At 34.0% G+C, this 20,634-nt stretch overlaps 1 long non-coding RNA gene across 1 annotated transcript; it reads right to left on the reverse strand.

Moving 5' to 3' along the window:
* Positions 1–1,231: 1,231 nt before the first annotated feature.
* On the reverse strand, positions 1,232–11,945 carry LOC129047694 (uncharacterized). The gene is made up of 4 exons (XR_008509408.2): positions 11,390–11,945; positions 9,354–9,406; positions 2,306–2,395; positions 1,232–1,418 (listed from the first exon to the last, which is right to left on the reverse strand). It is a non-coding gene; the product is annotated as an uncharacterized LOC129047694 (long non-coding RNA).
* Positions 11,946–20,634: the final 8,689 nt, after the last annotated feature.

The raw sequence follows: 20,634 nt of genomic DNA on the forward strand, positions 1-20,634 counted from the left end.
AGATACCAGACACACATAGAAGGCAGGAGCTCTCTATTTTAAATGCATTCAATTACATGGCATTTGCTAGTTTCTCTGATTTCTTTTGCTTTAGTTTCCCTCAACTGGTGTCAAGAATGTGTCCAGCAGAGTTCAAAGTTTTCTGTGATGATGCACTTATCCCTTGGGAATATGTGACTTTATATCCATACAAATTTTTTAACACATCATTTCACTGCCTTCAGGAGTACATTTGGTAAAGTGATTTAGAGAAACTGAAATGATTAAGTCTAAAAATTCAATATGTGTTCCAGAGTTGTGGATTGAGTCAAAAGAGTGAGGAGAGAATATTTAAGTCATTTAATTTTATCTATATTAATTTCTTAACCCCCCTGCTTCACCCATTGGCTCTCTCTGGCTTTTGTGCTCATTTCTTTTGTGAAATTCACAAAAGGAACATCAGAATCATCTATACTACGACGTGGTGACTATAGGTAGCAAGATACAGGATTCTTGAAATTGCTAAAAGAGTGAATGTAAAGGAGTCTCACCATAAAAATGACAAGTTTATGAGGTAATGCATATGTTAATTAGGTAGATGTATTCATCCATCTGCATATTTACTTCAAAACAATATGTTGTACATGGTAAATACAAACAATTTTATCTGTCAATAAAAAAGAAAATAAGTAAATAAAATACCTATAGCTCACTTAGATGGCTTGGGTAAAAGTGCCTTTTAATTGTTGAATTCACTGCTGGTTTTGATTTTCTCAAGCTGAATAGCAGGCCACCTACTAATGGAAACAAATTTGCTTATTAGCTTGGCAGTCATATTAAATTTGGAATTTCATTGAATTATTTTTGTGAATGACCAAGGTTGCTTCTGTGGCACACATGGAACTGGATCACGGCTGAATAGTACATTTGTCTATGTATTGTTTTGCAAGTAGTTTAATGTTCTCTCTCTCCCTTTCTTTGAGGGGCTTCTTATGTGATCTCAAACCGTTTCCTTTTAACTTACCATTTAATATTTGACCATCTAAGTATGAATCATATGTGTGTGTGTTGCACACATTCCTGTTTCATACACATTCTTTAATAACTCTATAATAGCAAAACATGGAAAGAATGTGCCATCATAAAGTATTTTTTACAAGCATCTGTACATCTTCAGTGATACATTTGTTGCCAGTTTGATGCAGAGTTACGCTGTAATTATTTGGACTAATGAGGTTCCCCGCAGTTAAAATGTTTAGTAACTACTTTTCAGAAGAAAGAATGTCAGTCACACATTTTTCTGATCAACTCTAAAATTTAGAGTCCAGAGTTTTTTAATTTTTCAAACGAAAGTTGAAATCCAATCTGGACCTGGAGGGAATCTGCTGATGCTTGTCCTCTTGCAGCCCTTGAACTGCTTCCTCCGTTGTCACTGACACCTTAATGAAGAGAAAGCTCTTTTGAAAGTAAAAATGCTGAAATTTACTACAACTCTTTCTCTGTAATATTAAATGATAGCATTAGAGTATTTTGTTCTTACACACCATTTTTCTTTTCTGGAGATAAAGTAGTTGCTCCATTACTATACAAGCATTCTAAAGTAGATGAGAAATAAATATTACTCCTTCAATATCTAAGGTAATGTAAGCACATTCTTTAAGTGACTTGTCAGAACCACAGCCCCTCAGTTGACAAGTTTGTATTGAAAAACAACAACATGATTTCCAATTCTGTGCTCGTTAATCAAACTGTTTAACTTAGTAATTGAAGCATCAGTTTGTATTAAAACTTGTTAAAGGGGCTAATAAGACTTTGCAAAGAACTTCTTACTCTTCATAGTAACCATGTTAGGAGAGTTGGATCTATTAGTAAGGCACATTATTATGAAATTTATATCTTATCATGCTTATTTTGCTACAGTGTCAATCCTGTTTACAAATCTGGAGGTGTGTGTGCTGATTCTGGCCTCTTAAGGGAACTATATATTGGTGCACTTTTTAACAGTATCTCATGGCATACTATTTTATCTTCCATGATCACACATCACTCACACCATAGTGTTAAATGATATTAATTGTTTGCTTGTCTGTTCAAAACTTGAAGGCCTTACCTAGTATCTAGCACCCTACTCCTAGCAGTTAGCCGGGGTCACAGATGCTGCTCACTAAGTGTATTGATGAATAAATAAAAATAACCCAGCATTCTGGATAGTAGACTGTAAGCTTTATGTAGGTGAGAACAGAGTCTGGCTTTTTCCCCGCGGGCTCTTCCTCAATAACTTGTAGCACATATTCGATAAATTCTGTTGAGTTTATTTCACGCATACCTGCCCACATGAAGAGGTAGTTTTGACCATGCCATGCTTTGCTTTCCCTCCAAATCTCAAAACTTGTAGTATCCAGTTTTCCTGTGATTACTGAAGGATTTGGGAATTAAGATGAATATTGAATTGGGGTTGTCAGAGTTGTTTTTAAGAGAAAATAAAACCAAAGAGAAATTACTCTTTGATGCTTGTTTACAAAAGGTCAGCAATATCCTCCTCTCTGCTCTTCCAGGACTGAAAATATCATCATTTTAAGGGGCTTTTATTTGTTTACTTTTGTTCTGTATGTTCACTAGCATGCCTGGGTGCAGACTCATGGTTACTGTTTATTCACTAGGCAGGTTTTATGGTCAAGCATGACAGGGAGAAATGTACAAAATTATTCTTTGTAGAAAGCTCATTGTATATAAACCAAGAATATTCCTTTTTGATGGGTTTTCATAAAACCTTCTGTATAAAATGCTTTCTTATTTCTTACTGATAGCATTCACTGAGATAAGATATTGACACAGGATTTTTTCATTTCTGCTTCACCAGCTGGAGACCTCCACAGCTAGCAGCACCCCTGCTTGAGTTTTGCTTGCACCTGCTGGGTTTGTTCCATGCACTTGGGCTGGCAAACTGCACTTGGCTCATGCTAGCGGCCTAGATCTCATTCCTGCCAAGGGTGAGCCAGGTGTGTTGGTTGCTGTTGTGGGGAAAGCAGCTCCAGGTGCTGGCTCTGTGTGAGACTGCAGCTGGACCAGGTGTATTGCAAGCAGCTTCTGCCTTGGGTGCTGGTGTTTGGATGAGGGGAATGCTGTAGCACCTGAAAAACTCAGAAAGGCCAGGAACCGTGGAGCTTCAAAGAGGGTGTTACAGCATGTTACCACTCTGGCTTGGGGAGTCTTGAGGTCTGGGCCCCAGAAGAGTTGCAGCTCATTTGTGTTACAGTTCATTGGTTCCTGCCATCCACACGTTTTGGAGAACAGCGGCATGTCCTAGCTTGTTCGGTCCTGTTGCACCACTCCGACCTGCAACTCCTGGGCTGGCCCGGTCCTGACACTGCTTCCTGTTATATAAGGTGACCGCTATACACCTGCAGAGGGCAGGAGGGCTACAGCTTTACAACTCCTTTCACACCCACTGTTTGGCAGATCCCAGGTTCTTGTCCTGCGTCCAAGAAGAATGAGGTTATGAGGACAACTGAATAGTGAGCAAGGTGGAGAAGAGTTTTACTGAATGACAGAACAGCCTTCAGCAGAGAGGGAACCTGAAGTGGGTAGCTCCTACCTGAAGGCAGGTAGTCTCCCTGTATGGCTGAGTCTGGGATTTTTATAGGCTTATAATGGGGGAGGTGAGGGCTATAGGTAGCCTTGGAAAAGGCAACATTTGATTGGTTAAAAAGCACTATTTAGAAAGAACCAATTGGGAAAGAGTGGGCGAACAGAAATAGAAGTTCTCACTCCTGTTGCAGACTCCATCCCAAACTGGCAACCCTGTTTTCAGGCTTCAGGCTGATTTTGGCTTGAAAGTCAGGTTTCATGGGGACCTACCCCTTCTGCCTAGGAATTTGTCTGCTTCTTCCTGCTACCAATATTGCTTGTTAGATATGATTATAGTGAATTTCAAGGGACAATCTAGGTCATTGATCATATTGATCACTATTTCCAGAGACATAAATTATAAATACATAATATAGACATGTATATGTGTGTGTATGTGTATACATGAATGTATGTGCATATGTGGGCATGTATACATATATAATCTTATTCTTTGAATAAGGTATTCTTTGAATAAAGTGTCTATAAGAACAGTTTACCTAAATTTGCAGAGAAAATTTGGGTCATAAAGGCAAAGGACAATGATGAACATACATTGTTCTATGAAAGGCATCACAAATTCTGAATTCTACACATAGGTTATAAGATAAACTTTAAAAAAGGGATGTGCTATGAAGCTTTTTGTTACAAATATTATGTATATCTTAAATTGTTGAAATACATAATTTTTATTTTTATTTACATGCTTGCTGTCTGCTACCAGTAATAACTAATTGTAGAAGGGTAGCCAACACATGCAGGAGGAAGAAACCTTCTGAAGACACTGAGAACACTATTGGAAATGACATTCTGACTCTCGACTATACACAGAGGAAATAGAAATTTGAGGAAATTAAATATTCTCTTCAGAAAATTTCCTTCTGATACTATATTTTCTGTGCAAAATCTAATATGCTGCTATCAGCATATCTTTTTAGCAAAATATTATCTTTAATTCCAATCTTGTTAACTTTTCTATCCTCAGAAAGTATATTTCATATATTATTGTAGAATGTTATGTATATATTTTAAAAGTTTTTTTATATTTTTAGTTTATCCCTATAAAAATTTAAATATGGGGAGATCATCATATTTTGGAGGAAACTGCATGCATGTAGCATAGATATTTATATATAATTTACATTAAAATGTAGAATGCTTTTTCTATTCGTTGGTTTCATTTTACATTTGATAATGCTGAAGTCATCATTTTGGCCTGCTTTTTATATAGGAAGAAGGCCCCAATGAGAATTCCAGAGATCTCAAACTGTTAAACAGATGTATTGATTTTCAAGGTTTCACTCCACAGGAAGTAGACTTAATCTCATTGCCAAGAAAAAGCAATTTAAAAAGTAGAAACAGGAAATTTTTTTAGCTTTCTAGAAACTTTAAGACAACACTAAATAATCTTTGAGTGCTTAATGCAAGAAAAAATTTGGTTGTCTTGCTCTCTAAAACTTACTTCCATCATCTATAAGACAGATAGCAATAGTTTCTGCTAGTTAAGGATGTTATGAGGATTAAGTGGGATAGTGCATTTAAAGTACTCAGACAAAGGCCTAGCTCATGTTCAGTACATAATAAATGGTAGTATTTTTATTATAAGTCAGGAGGTTTAGTTATCTTCTCTTTTCTAGGTTATATATTTTAAAGTAACATTGCTTGCTTACATACAATAAAAGGCCCCAGTTTAAGTGCACAGTGGAATAAATTTTGGCAAATATATACCTCTGTGTAACCACCACCACAATAAAAGTATGAAAATTTCCATCACTCCAAAAAATTGTTTGTGCTCCTTTCAGCCTCAGGCAACCACTGATCTGCTTTTAGAAATATAGTTTAGTTTTGCTTTTTCTAGAATTTCATACAAATGGAATTCTACAATGTATACATTTTTATTGCCTCCTTTCATTCAGCATGTTTTAAAATTTGACAATAATTTGCATATCCAAAATTTGTTCCATTTTATTGCTCAGCAATATTCCATTATTTTAATATATCATAGTTCTTTATCCATTAATCCACTGATAGACATATGGGTTGCTTTTCATTTTTGGTTATGGTAAATAAAGTTGCTATGAACATTTTCACACAAATCATTTCTGTGTAAATATATTTTAATCTCTCTTTTGTAACTATCTAAAAGTAGATTTTCTGTGTCATATGGTAATTGTTTAGCTTTATAAGAATTTTCCAAGTGACTGCACAATTTTTCATCCCTACCCACAATGGATGAGAATTCCAATTGCTCTACATATTTACCAACACTTAATATTGCTGGTCTTCTTATTTTTTGGCATTCTAGTGGTTATCTAACAGCACCTCATTACAATTCATTAAAATTATATTGAAGCTTTCTTGGTTGAGCATATTTTCATGTGCTTACTGATGATTATTATACTTTCTGTGTAAAATGGTTGTTCAAATCTGTTACCCACACTTACTGAATTGTCCTTTCATTGTTGAATTATAAGAATTCATTATTTATTCTGGATACCAGTTTTTTTCAGATATATGTATATTTCCTCCCAGTCTGTACTAGGTATTTTTATTTTCTGGGGATCCCTTTTGAAAAGAAGAAATGTATTGTATTAGTTTGTTTTCATGCTGGTGATAAAAACATACCTGAGAGTGGGAAGAAAAAAAGGTTTAATGAACTTACAGTTCCACATGGCTGGGGATGCCTCACAGTCATGGTGGAAGGTGAAAGGCATGTCTCACATGGCGGCAGACAAGAGAAGAGAGCTTGTGCAGGGAAACTCCTCCTTATATAATCATCAGATCTGTGTGACTTACTCACCATCATGAGAACAGCACAGGAAAGACTTGCCCCCATGATTCAATTACCTCCCACCAGGTTCCTCCCACAACATGTGGGAATTCAAAATGAAATTTGGGTGGGAACACAGGCAAACCATATCACTTATGTTTTGGTAATCCCTAAATTATTTATTTATATTTTACAGTTCATGATTTGGGGCATTCTTATCTAAAAATTACCAAAACAAAATCACAGAGATTGTAGATTTTTTCCTTTTATGCTCTTTTAAGAAGTAAAATACTTTTAACATCTATGCTTGATCAATTTCTATGTCTGTTCTTATATCAACATAACAGTGTATTTATTAGAATAGCCTTATGAAAGTCTTCCAGCCCAGGCAATATGGTGAGACTCCATCTTTACAAAAAATAGAAATAACTCTCTGGGCTCATGCCTGCAGTCTCAGCACTTGGGAGCCTGAGGTAGGAAGATCACTTGAGCCCAGGAGGTTGAGGCTGCAGTGAGTGGAGATCACTCCACTGCACATCAGCCTGGGTGACACAGCAAGATCCTGTCTCAAAAAGAAAACAAAAAACGTTTTGAAATAAAGTCTTCAAAATATGTCCTTTATTTTCAAAATTGTTTTGGCTATTAAAGATTCTTTTTATTTCATTTTTAAAATTTATGATAGACTCATACTAATTGTACATATTTTTGAGTTATAATGTGTTTTTTTACATGTACACATTACACAATGATCCAATATGGGTAATTAACACATCCATCACCTTAAACATCATTTCCTTGTAATGAGAACATTAAAGAACTTGTTCTAGTTATTTTGAAATATACAATACACTATTGTTAAGTCTAGTCATCCTACTGTACAATAGGAAAACTGAACTTATTCTTCCTAACTGTAACTTTGTATTGATTGACCAATCTCTCCCCATTCCCACCTCCTCTTTACCCTCTCCATCCTCTAGTAACCACTATTCTACTGTCTATTTCTAAGAGAACAAATTTATAGTCTACATATAAATATGTGAAGTGAGATAATGAGATATTTGTTACTTTAAAATCAATATGAAAATTTTTACTGAAACCAAAACAAAGCAAAGCAAAACAAACAAAACATATAGAGATTGTGGTTGGTATTGTGTTGACTCCTTAGATCAATTTTAGGATAATATAAACATATTGTGTTTTCCAATTTATGAAGTTGGTATATCTCACCATTTGTTCTCTTTTGCAATTTCTTACAGCAGAATATCATATGTTTCATTGTACAGGTCTTGTATATATTTTGCTAAATTCATTCCTAAGTATGTCATGTTTTTAGTGCTATTGTAAATGGCATTTTAAAATTTTGTTTGCAGGTATTATTTGTCAGTATGTAGAAATATAATTGCATTCACCTGGCACTTTGGAACTTTACTAAATTCATAATTTTGTGTCTATTTAATGATTCCTTGGAATTCTCTCCATAAAAGGTTATGTCCTCTGTAAGTAAATTTGTTTTATTTTTCCTTTCTAATATCTATGACTTTTCTTTCCTTTTTGCTTTATTGCACTAACATAAAATCCAATAAATTATTGACTAGCAGTTGTAAATGCAAACTTCTTTGCCTTTTTGCTAATTTTAGGATGAAAACATTCAGTGTTTCTTCTTAAATATGATTTTAACTGTAAGGTTTTCATAGATACTCTTTAGCAGATTGAAGTAACTTCCTTATGTTACTGTTTTTCTGGTTGTTTTAACATGAATATATATAAAATTTTGTTAAATGCTTTTCTACCATCTATTTAAATGACTATATGTTTTTCTATATTATTACGTTAGTTTGATGAAGGTGTAAAATGCTTTGGATAAAATCAAAATAGAAATGGGCACCACTAGAAGACATTGTTATTCAGGTGACAAGGATTTTATGAGTGATTTCAGACATATTTTATAAATATCCATATCAGTACTTCCTAATAGAGTATTGGAATGTAAAGAATAAAGAATTGTTAACAATGACTTCTGAGTTCTAAATAGTTTAATGATGACTTGCAGGTACCGAATGTGGATGAAGTGTCACTTACTCAAATAAAGAAGACCTACAGTACATTTAATTTTGGTGGAACATGATAAATCTTAGATACTTACGAGGATCTAAGAGGAATAACTAACTTGCAAGTTAAATAAATGACTGGAGCTAAGAGCAGAGGTCTGAGCTTCAATTTACATTTAAGAAATATAGAATATGGCTGATTTTTAAAAAATCTATTTTAATTGACAAATAATAATTGTACATATTCATGGGGTACATAGTGATGTTTCTATACATATAATGTATAGTGATCAGATCAGAGTAATTGGCATAGCCATAATCTCAAGCATTTGCCATTTTTTTGTATTGGGAATGTTCAATATCCACTTTCAGGTTATTTGAAACTGTATGTTATTTTTAACTATCATCACCCTACAGTGGTAAAGAGCACTAGAACTTTTTTCTCCTATGTAGCTGTAATTTTGTATCCTTGACAAATCTCTTTCTATCCCTCCCTTCCTCCTACACTTCCCAGCCTCTAGTGTTTTCTGTCCTATTTTTTACTTCTATGAGATCAACTTTTTAGCAGCTAGTATTTAAAACCAAGAACTTTCTAAGCCTTTCCTCTGTCTCTAGAGCTTTAACACTTTCTTCCATTTTTAATGTTAGCATATAGCTGGCATATAAAGCCCGGTAAAGAGCCTAAGGTGAGAATGTAGAAAATGAACAAAGAAAGGCTTGGGACAAAGCCTTGAGAGGCTCAACATTTAGGAGTCAGGTCAGGGAGAGGAATCCATCAAAGGACACTGTGGTCTTCCAAAACCCACAAGAAGTAACTTTCACAAAACAATATGGGATTGGTCTACTGTGTCAAATGCTTCTGAGAAGGCAAATAAGAATAGGATTGAAAAGTTTCCTAAACTCTTTTAATTAGCTATCTTAAGCTATACCTTTTACAATCCTGTTGAAGAATCTTTGGCATTTAATATTTTACATCCAGGATCTGTAACAGAGACAAGTTCATTATTTTCTTTATGGCATATTTAAAAATTCCAAGTAGCACTGCTTTTTGATTATGACAGTTACATACCACGTGAGCTTAATATATGAAAAAATAGACTTCAAACTGCTACATAACTCTGTAATGGCATATCTAATCTAATCTGCTTACTGAAAGATATTTTGTGGGTGATATTCAAAACTGAAGATTTATATAACTCTTTCCTTTCTGGAAGGAATTAAATATGTGATGGCAAAAATACTGATGCAGAGAAAAAACACATTTAATTACGATAATCTTAGATAACTGAATAATTCAATAAAAGATTTACAATTTCATGTACTATATTTTTGTATTCCCTTTATTGTGGGAATCTGGAATCCTATTTTTCTTCTGTAATGAATACATTTTAAATCAGTTATCAAGATTCAAAGTGAGAGTCATTACAAGAAAACACCATAGTGTAGCAGAGAGCATTATATTATAAATGAATCTTTGGGTACTCTATCTTCTGCTCTATGTTCAAAATACTCAGACTCCCTGGAGCCATAATTTTAAACCCCACATAATTGACTCAGTTCTTTATCTTTTCAAAGATAGATACAGAGTACTAGCAGCTTTAGTGTATAAGAGGCTGGTGTTTGTGAAAGTTTAAATATTCTATAAATGTTTAATTTATTAAAGATGAATTAACAGTCATTTTACTGACAGTGCACTGGTTTCAGTGTTTCTGTTTCAAAAATAAAAGGCATTAGAACCTTGTAAACTATGCCCTCAATGCTCTTGTTTTTCAGTGTCTCATGTGTCATATGAAGAAAAGTAAATAGATTAATGCTTTAGAATTATTTGTTCCTGAAAAGAAAAGGTGTGTACTAACTGTAGTTCTTATTGATCTCTCTATATTTGTCTAATTAATTTAATGGTGTCTGTTTATAATCTATAACTAGCCTCTTAGGTCCTACTGGGAAAACCTTGGATTGCTTATGTGGTAATATTTGACAAATACTGGAAAATTTGATTAGAATATGAAATATATCACTTTCAGTAGTCCCTTTAGCAATATTATATAACTAGTATTTTCCAGAGGCATCATCAACTTGTTGATATATTTAGAATAAAAAATAATGCTCTGGGGAAAATTGTTTCTCTACACCCACACAAAATACATCTAACACCAGATGTGTGAATTTTTTCTCATACCAATTAATACTCTAACACCAGCTAGTATTCTACAATTCGATTCAACTTTGACACCATCTAGTTGGATTTTGCATCAGATTCCACAGTTAAGGGCTTGGTCTCACAAGACAGTGCTCTCATTTCAAGCACAATCACAAGTCTGGGACTCCCATTCTTCTGGCCAATCATCTGTAGGGAGGGTCCCTGTGACCTCCTCCTCAGGTTTGATACTTTGCTAGGATGGCTCGCAGAATTTAGGGAAACATAGTATGTGTTCTGGTTTATTATAAAAGATACAGATGAACAGCCAGATGAAAAGGTACCTAGAAACAATCACATGAAGGCTCCCAAGAACAAGAGTTGCTCTCCCCTTGGAGTTGGTGTGCATGAACCTCCCAGCATGTGGAACCATTCACCAACTGGGAAGCTCATCAAATCTCATGGTTTGAGAGCTTTTATACAGCTTAATCTCCAGTCTCTACTCTTTCCCACTCTCTTCTCTGGTTGGTGGTGGGTGAGACCAGATCCATCCTCTAATCACTTGGTCTTTTTGGTGAGTAGCCCCATCCTGAAAATATCTGGGGCCCTACACAAAACTACATTATTAACATAAACTCAGGAGTGATCAAAAGGAGCTCATTATGAATTTAAAAAAGACACTCCTGTCACTCAGGAAATTTCAAGGGTTTTAGGAGCTGTGCTAGGAACTGAGAAAAAATACCAAGTGTATTTCTTATTATACCACAAATGGCTATTTAGTATTTGCTGTTATTTTCTTGGTATTTCTCTTCTTTCTTATTCACTTACTTTCCCCATGGTCAGTCTTGCATCAGTTGAGTTGATAGATAATGAGCTTCCTTTAGCTTCTAAGTGGATGATTCCCAAAGTGTTTTATGGTAAATGGTAGTCTGCCAAATTCCGTATATGTTCTTGGTTTCTGTGAGGTAAATGTTTCCAGGTGACACCATAATCACTTTATTGAAGATACATGTGACTCTTGAAGAATTCAGGTACTGATCTACCCTCCAATGGAAGCCCCTAACTGGCAATCCTTTGGTTATCTCTACCACATACAAAGGATTGTCAGCTTCCTTTCTAGGAGTAAGCCAAAGAAAAATCACTATTTCTACTTCCTGCTGATTGATACTGTTGCCTCTCTTGTTTGTATTATTGTGGTAGTCATGTTTTGTTTGTTTTGTTTTTGTTTGTGTTTTTAGCTTTTCCTAGGAAATTAAACATTCTATGATTCCAAATTTTAGGTTTGATATCAATCTAAGTTTGGTTATGATTTTTTGAAATCTAGGTCATGTCATCCTATATGCTAAGCTCCAGGGTTTGGCAGGCACAATGCTGCCTTTACTGGAGAGAGAGCAGGCAGCTAGCTGTGGTTCCTAAGGACTTGCTTTTCCTATGCTGCATCTGAAGGCAGTCCATTGCCTATGAAATGAGACGCATACCTAAATACACACTGTGGATAAATATACTTTAAATATTTTAATTATTATTATACTTAAATATTTATAATAGCACAAATATTATAAGTAATCTGAATTTTTCTAGGCAATTCCAGGACTTGGGTATAAAGAAATTTGCTTTAATTACAATATCTCAGATTGTATTGGATCACTGCCTTCATCTTTATACCATAGCATGTCAGTTCTCTCTCAAAGTCTTCAGAATGCATTCCTAGGAATTCTTAAAGCTGTTTCAAAAGTCTTCTCAAGTCAATCCAGCCTCCTTGGTGCTTTCTCTGGCCAATACAGCCACCTGAATGTAATTTCATGACTCTGCTTCTGCTGTGGCATCCTTCAGAAGAAACCCAATTCCTGCATACTGAATCCCTGAATCCTCAGAGCTGTAGTCCTGCATGGGATTATGACATCTGGAAAAAGAATAAAAACTACTCTTTTTGAGAGGAGAGAAGCATACACCATGAGGCAAATACTAAGGAATCTTCACTCTGAGAGCTTTTGAAACTATGGTGCAGAAAAAATGACCTCCAAGCAGAAAGGAACAGTCATAGGACAGGACAGATGAAACAGGTATTAGAGTGTTGGAGTTTCTAAGACAACTCAGATTTAAGGACATGATTTAATAGAGGTAGATCAGACAGAAGAAATTTTAAAAATCTGTTTAAGATGCTCTTACAGACTTAGCTTCTTACAGACTTAGCTTAAAGTTACACATGTGTAGTGCAGGACTCTGGGAAACATAAAAGAAACAGAGATTAATGAAGGAGCAGAGAATTGGAAAGACCTGGAATCCTGGCCCATCCTAAGTGGAAAATCTTGACGATTACTCATGCATTCAGTTAGCATCAAAGTAGGCACACCCAGCAGTAAGGAGCACACACTTGGTTAGGACGAAGATAAGAATTGAAAGAAACTGTCCTAAAAAACTTAAACTCCAAAATGATAAAATCATCTGAGGGCGATTTAATTGACTACCAGATCAAATGAAACATCTTTTAGGGAAGTTACCTAATGTAGAATATTTAAATGTTTTATTAACAATTTCAGCATAAAATTAAAAATACATATTAGATATAAGAAAGGACGAAAAAGTGACTGATAAGAAAGAAAAGAAAGCAATAAAAGTAAATCCAGAGATGAGTTAGATATTAGACAACAAAGAATTCAAAATGCTAAGATTAATATATAAAATAAAATAAAGGAGACAATAGCTCAAATATATAAAAAGTAGAGCATTTCAACAGATATAGACTTCAGAAAAACCAATGGAAGGTTATAAATTGGAAAACATAATAATACAAAATTAAGGAGTTACTGCAGAGGTTTAAATTCAGGAGTTCAATGGAAAATATCTGAAGTGAAACACAGAAACCAAAGAATAAAAAAAGAAACATCACAGAGTGAAGTGTAAAGACAAGTGGAACACATTTATAAATGTAAAATTAGACCAGCCTGGCCAACATGGCAAAACCCCATCTCTACCAAAAATACAAAAATTAGTGGGGCATGGTGGCACGTGCCTGTAATCCCAGCTACTGGCGGAGCTGAGGCAGGAGGATCACTTGAACCTAGGAGGCAGAGGTTACAGTGAGGCAAGATCATTCCACTGTACTCCAGCCTGGGCAACAGAGCAAGGCTCCGTTTCAACAAAGAAAAATGTAAAATTAGTATTACTAGCTTTCCAGAGAAAGAGAGAATGGAACAGAGAAATATTGGAATAATAAAAGCTTAATTTTAAAAAATGTGAAGGAAGACATCAATCTATGAATTCACTAAGATCACTAACTTTAAACTGGATAATACAAGGACAATTACACCTAGGCACTTCATAATCATTCCATTCCAAATAAAGATGAAGAAAAACATGTTAAAAACAGCCAGTTAAAAAATATAAATATCCAAGAAACAACAGAAACTATAGAATACAAAGGAATGTAAAAACATCTTTAAAGTTTTGGGCTGAGAATAGGGGTAATTAGCTTCCACACCAAAAATTATTCAAACATAAGTGTGTATTAATTATCTATTGTTCTGTAAGAAACTACCACAAAACTTGGCCAGTCGTAGTGGCTCATACCTGTGATCCCAGCACTTTGGGAGGCCAAGGCGGGCAGATCACCTGATGTCAGGAGTTCGAGACCAGTGTGACCAACATGATGAAACTCTGTCTCTACTAAAAATACAAAAAATTAGCTGGGCGTGGTGGTGGGTGACTGTAGTTCCAGCTACTTGGGAGGCTGAGGCAGGAGAATCGTTTGAACCCAAGAGGTGGAGGTTGCAGTGAGCTGAGATCACACCATTGCACTCCAGCCTGGGTGACAGAGCGAGACTCCATCTCAAAAAAAAAAAAAAAAAAAGTAAAAGAAGAAAAAAGAAATAAAGAAATTACCACAAAACTTGGCAGCTTAGATTAATACAGATTTTTTTTTCTTACAATTATTATGGATCAGAAATTTAGTCAGTTTAGCTGGATTCTCATTCAGGGTCTCTTATATGCTGCTGTCTTATTTTAAAGCTCCAGTAGGGAGAGTTCTGCTTTGAAATTCACTCAGCTCTTTTTGGCAGTATTCAGTTTTCAGGGCCTATTGTAACTGAGGGTCACTGGGTGATGACCAGAGGTTGTCCTCTGTTCCTTGGTACACAGGCTTTCCCACATAGCAGCTTGCTTCATCACAGCTAGCAAGAGAGGGACCATCTAAAAAAGTCTACCAAATAGGAAAACATAAAGACTTTGTCATCACCTCCTCCCCACCCCCCAAAAATGGGAAAATTGGTTAAATTATAGTTAAAAAAATAGGGCATAATGCCTCTGGAATTACAAATAATAAAACAATCTAAAAGAGGCTTTAGAATAAAAATAGTAAAAATGTTTCAAAATACAAGAGAAGAAATAGTTAATGAGATTAGGGAAGAACCTTATAAGAGAAGAGAAGAACTACCTTTTTCTGAATAAAAATTGCCTTTTGATTGAATAAATCAAGTATTGTTTTAGACATTTTATATAAATTATCTTTATAGTGAGCAAATACACTTAGTGAATGGAACATGAATAGACATAAGGTCTATAAAAGAATAATGATATAAATTTTGGATTAACTCGAATATGTGTGAAAGATCATTAAAATGATCTGAAATTGAGTAGCTTAGAGTAGCATTAAAGGTTAAAGAAACCAAAGAATATTACATTTTATTCATGAAAAGTAAAATAGAGATTATTTTTAATACATAACTCAAGAATGCTTGGATTAAATTGACCTGAAAGAAATTGACAAGTCATATGAAGTTGATTTAATTATTTATGAAGTGCCTATATGTAGGCTAGGCATAAAGGTGCATATGGAAAATATGAGAGAACAGCAATTTAATAAACATATGGATTAAATGAGAGAATTTACCTTATTTCCTTTTGCCTTGAGAAATAACTAAAAAAAAAAAAAAGTGCTGCAGAGACAATAGCAATTACCTTTGCTTTTTAAGTGCTATTTCATTTGGATTTTTCTGTTCAATCGACACGGTACTCCCTCTGCCATTTAACTATCCATTTAATGATTCACCAAATATTTATTGAATATCAGAAACCATTTTTAGTCATTTTCCTATTTACCAGTATTGAACTTAATCCATCTTATTGTGAACCCAAATACCTTCTTGTGTATCATCAAGAGAAAAACCAAAGAATACTTAAGAGACAAAAAATTATGTTATCTCTATTTTATCTTTCTATATATTATATCCATATCTATGTTTAAGTATTTTTACTTCCAAAATGAGGAGCACTATTTTAAGTGGCACATTTTTAAAGCTGGGTATACAGCTAAATCTAAAGTGAAATTCATAGATTAGGTGTGTTCTATGGACTGTTGGAATCAACTCATCCCCAAGTTCATGTATTATCTACAATGAATGTTAAGAGTCTTTGACAAAGTGGTTTTTGTACAGATGCCTATGAAAGGAAACGTCTGCTTCTATTCCTGGCCAATTTAACTAGGTTGGAGTCTTACACAGTTTGAAGAAGCAGGCCACAGGTTAAGAGTGTGTAGACAGACAAGATTTTCTAAGACATACATAATTCAGCTTTGGGTCCCAAGCAGATATAGGGAGACACAGAGTAAGACAGGAAAGCTGTCATATGGCTTCCTGGATAGCTGAAATTGCCTCAGCAAAGGTATACAAATAAAGAAATTAAAAAAAAAAAAGAAATGGCATGTAATTGAGGAAGAAATGTATGGGTTAGAAATTAGATACCCTTTAATAGCAAGAGGAGAAAAAAATCTCTGGAAATATTGTTTACTGCATCCAAGACTTAATTTATATCTTGCTATCTGGATTAACATGGATGATAAAAAGATGGTCTGGAGAGCAGCAGATTGATCAGAATGACACAAGAGTAGACAGAGGAAATCCAATTAGGAAACAATTGAAAAAAATATCTAGAGAAAATTGTTAGTAACATTTGAGTAACATTGTTTTACTAGAGATAGAGGGAATGAGACTGAAGGGATATCAAAGAAATAGAAAAGTTAGGACTTAATTACAGATTAGAGGAACTGGGGTATTTCAAGGAAGTTTTTCCTTGGATAACTGAGTATCAGTAGGAGTCAATAGAAGAAAACATTAAGAAGAAGGATTTTACGCTGAGTAAATATATGTTTCAAATATTGGGGAGTTTGCAGATGGTGATTACGTTACAAGAAATCTGAAACACTATTTGAAGCATGAAAGAAAGAAGTCAACACTAAAGACACAAATCTTGGGGATCTTGGGAATCATCACCTGAAGATGTGAATGTAAATATGGCCATGATTAGAATATGAAGAGAATAGAAGACTACCTGAGGAATTCTAAAGGATGCTCAAGTATCAGTGGTAGAGTATATGGAAAAGTATCAATTAAGGAGGTCATAAAGGAATTAGTAGAAATTTAGAAGGGGAAGAATATAAGATATCATCATGGAAGCCAGTAGGCCTTTAAGGAATATGAGAGGTTTAACTGTGTCAAATGTTACTTAGGATAAGGTTGGGAAATACGTTACAGCTATTAGTGAGAACCATCTCATGTGGTGGTGGGGGAGGACACAAAAAAATTAATGTGAGTTAAAGTCTTGAACAAATGTAAAATCAAACAAACAAAAAAAAAGTAACTCTTTCAAATTTGGGAATCACAGAAAAAACAGAAGTGAGAGTAAATTTTTGAATGTTAAAAATAGCTAAGATATATGCAGCTTATGCAATCTGTCATTTCTGAGTAATTTATAATTGTAAGTAATATATATGTGCTAATTTAAACCTTATAAGAAATAGCAAATAAGCGAGAGATACTGAGTTTCAGCTTCAAACACAAGAGATACAGTGACCTATTTTCAGTAGCCCATGTTCCCTCAGCTGGTAATTGACAGAGCTTTGATACTAATCTACATAGTAGGGTTTTTTTTTTAGTTTTGTTTTCGTTTTTTGCCTCTACTCAGTATTGCCTCACCTACAGAAAAAAGAGAATAAAGGAAATTAAGCATCTCTATATGAAGGGAAGTAATTATTGTACATTCTCTAAGTTTTTATTAATCTTCAAAAATATTCACTAAAGTCCATGATGCTTTTTGCATTAAATGACTTTTAAAAACATATTCAAGTCATCTGAGTCATCAATTCCTGCATGGTACCCAGCCACGTCTAATATTTTAGGGCTCAGCTTAAATGTCATCATCACAAAGAGAATATAATTTATCTAATATAAAATGTTTTGAAAACATGTATCCAATCTGCAATTTAAAAAATATTAGTTTTCTTTCTATCATCCCATCCTCTAAAACTTGAAAAACAGAAGGACTTTGCCTGCCATATATATAAGTGTATATTCAGACAACAGCTGTATTCCTGACATAGAATAAAAATGCTTTAAACTACTAGCTACTGGATTGTACACTTTTCTGAGGAATGTATGGATGAACGAATGCATGAATGAATGGATGGGTGAATGGGCATATGGATGGAACAAATAAGGCAACTGTGATGGCAATATTTTCAGAATAATCTTTTGAGAACTATAATCTGAAAAATAAAGTCATGCTACTTTCTTATGTGAAAGACAAGCTGAGAAATATCTGAAATGTTTTAGTAATTATTTAAAAACAAAAGGCAAATATTGAAATATGGACTGTTATAAAACAAATTGAATACATATAATTTCTAAACAATAGTACCCCATTAAGCTAATAATCTCTCATGAAGAAATGCCAGATATGAGTTTACTATAGTTCAAATCTATAGTATTTACACATGTTTTTGTGATTTCTATTGATATAGTTTGTTTTAATTTGGTCTTGAGTTCTCTCCCTTGAAGAGTGACCATAAGAAAATAGCCACTTTCTAGGAAAGCTGTGTCCAAGGGCAAGTTAGGTTCAGATATGTGTGTCAGGTGAGACACAATGGGGAGGTGAAACCAAAATGTATAAGCAGAAGAAATTTATTACTCACAGGTCTTAGGTTGAGTGTTTCAATGAGAGCCTATGGAAAGTTCTGAGGTGACAGGGAGCTCAACCAGCAAGCAAAAAGGGAGACTGAGAGGACCTTTAAGACTACTCCCTTATTAAGGTCCATGGGATTATCACCTAGATTTTTCCACAGGGGTTATGGACTGGCTAGTTTTTTAAAAACATGCATAAAGGGAAAAATTTATTTATATGACTCTGGTATTGGAACATTAATTTTATCACAATGAGTAGCTGTGGGGTGAGTTGGGTTTTGGCTTAGGGAGATGAGGAACAAGTAGGCTATATCAAAAACAACCACACAGGGACAGGGAGTCTTAAGCAAGCAAAAGGTGATGAATTTTAGATAACTATATCAGGCCTAAACATGAATGCTAAGGAAGCAACTGTAAAATATTTATGACATATGTGTATTATAGAGAAACAGTGCTACATTATTTTGGATTAAAGCTAAAATGATCAAATGGAAACATAATTTTTTGATGTGACCAATTTCTTAATTTACATTTAAATGTAGTTCTTATAATTATCTAATTACACTGAAAAATTATAAATATTTTTGTATTCTGACATCTTTTTTATTATGTTTTTTGAACAAGGAATAACTAATTTACCAGGGTGGAAAACCTTGTTGTTTGTGTGATTACATCAAGCATCACCTACTAGAAGGAATTAAGTGAGGATTGAGTTAACTATTTCACTGAGAACACATATGGGGTATAAACATAGAATGAAAAAGATCAGGTGGGGAAACCAAACATTACTTTTTAAACCCCCCAAAATGCATGTGTAGAGAAAAATCACAGCATAAGAAAAAAATCCTTTCAGGTAACACAAATACTTGCTTTAATGAGATTATGTTGAGTTAAAATTTTTACATAGGATATTTCAGAGAATATAATTTGGAAAACTAATTTTGTAGCAACGGATTCATTTTTCTTCATGAATAGGAAGAGTAGCTACAGTGAACAATAAACTTTTTACTTGCTTATATACCTCAGGTGGCTCTGCCATTAATTCGATTATCCAAGTTTGAATAGAAAAAAATATATATTTCTGACAAAATGGGAAAATAATTGGTTACCATGGAGATACCAGTTCTTGTGGATACTGCTCTCTACCAAGATGTCAAATATCTATGATTGTTTGCCAACCAAAAACTTTTGTACTTCTAGCTGTTAGTAAAAAGACAATGTAAATTTAAAATTCATGTTAGTATTTACAAAAGGCTTGATAAGGACAAATAAGCTATTTTAAACAGAAAGCTTCTTGACTTTGGTTGGAATTAGAAAAAAATTTAGTACTTTTATATTGGCTAGCTGATGGTGATTGAATGCTTCTTCTTGTGGATATATATACACATGCATACCCTTGTAAATGACACATTAAAAGTTGGCTATTGATTAATATAGATAGAGTAGACCAAACAGGCTATATGGCAGTTAAAAGGCCAAAATGTGTGAAAAGTTTGAGAACTAATGATCTTGAAAACAAGGTGTCTCAGGAGTTTACACTATGTATTTACTTAAATGGAGATGAACATATTATCATAAATGGAAAATTTTATTATAGCTAAATTTGGCATTTAATAATCATTTGTAATATTTTAAATACACAAAAATAGAAAATAAATGAGAGAAGTGGCAGTAATAGATGAAAGTATCAACTTGAGCATAAGATTTTGTGCTAGAATCTAAACTACTTAAAAGTAGAGTCTCCCTTCCTTTGCACATCACAGATTTCAATTTTGTTTCCCCTTTTCAAATAACTATTTAAATATTCCAGATATTTTGCAGCTTGTCTTTCACATGAAGTAGTATGGCATTGTTTTTTAGACTATGTTCCTCAAATTTTTAACTTTTAAACACTGTTACCTTAATTTGTTCATTCATTAATTATTAAGTTTAAAGCATTATAAATTATGTGAAATAAGTGTAGTGTTTTTCAAATTTTTTAAAAAAATTTCAATAATGGGAAAAGTTATCACATTGCATTTGTTAGAATATTCGTGAAAAAAGGCCTGAAATGCACAATGTCTAGTTCACATTAGAAGTATACAGAGTTTCTTGCTTCTCTAACAGGATTGTGACAGTGAA

This window comes from Pongo abelii, chromosome 7 (assembly GCF_028885655.2).
Source record: "Pongo abelii isolate AG06213 chromosome 7, NHGRI_mPonAbe1-v2.0_pri, whole genome shotgun sequence".
NCBI classification, from domain to species: Eukaryota; Metazoa; Chordata; class Mammalia; order Primates; family Hominidae; genus Pongo; species Pongo abelii.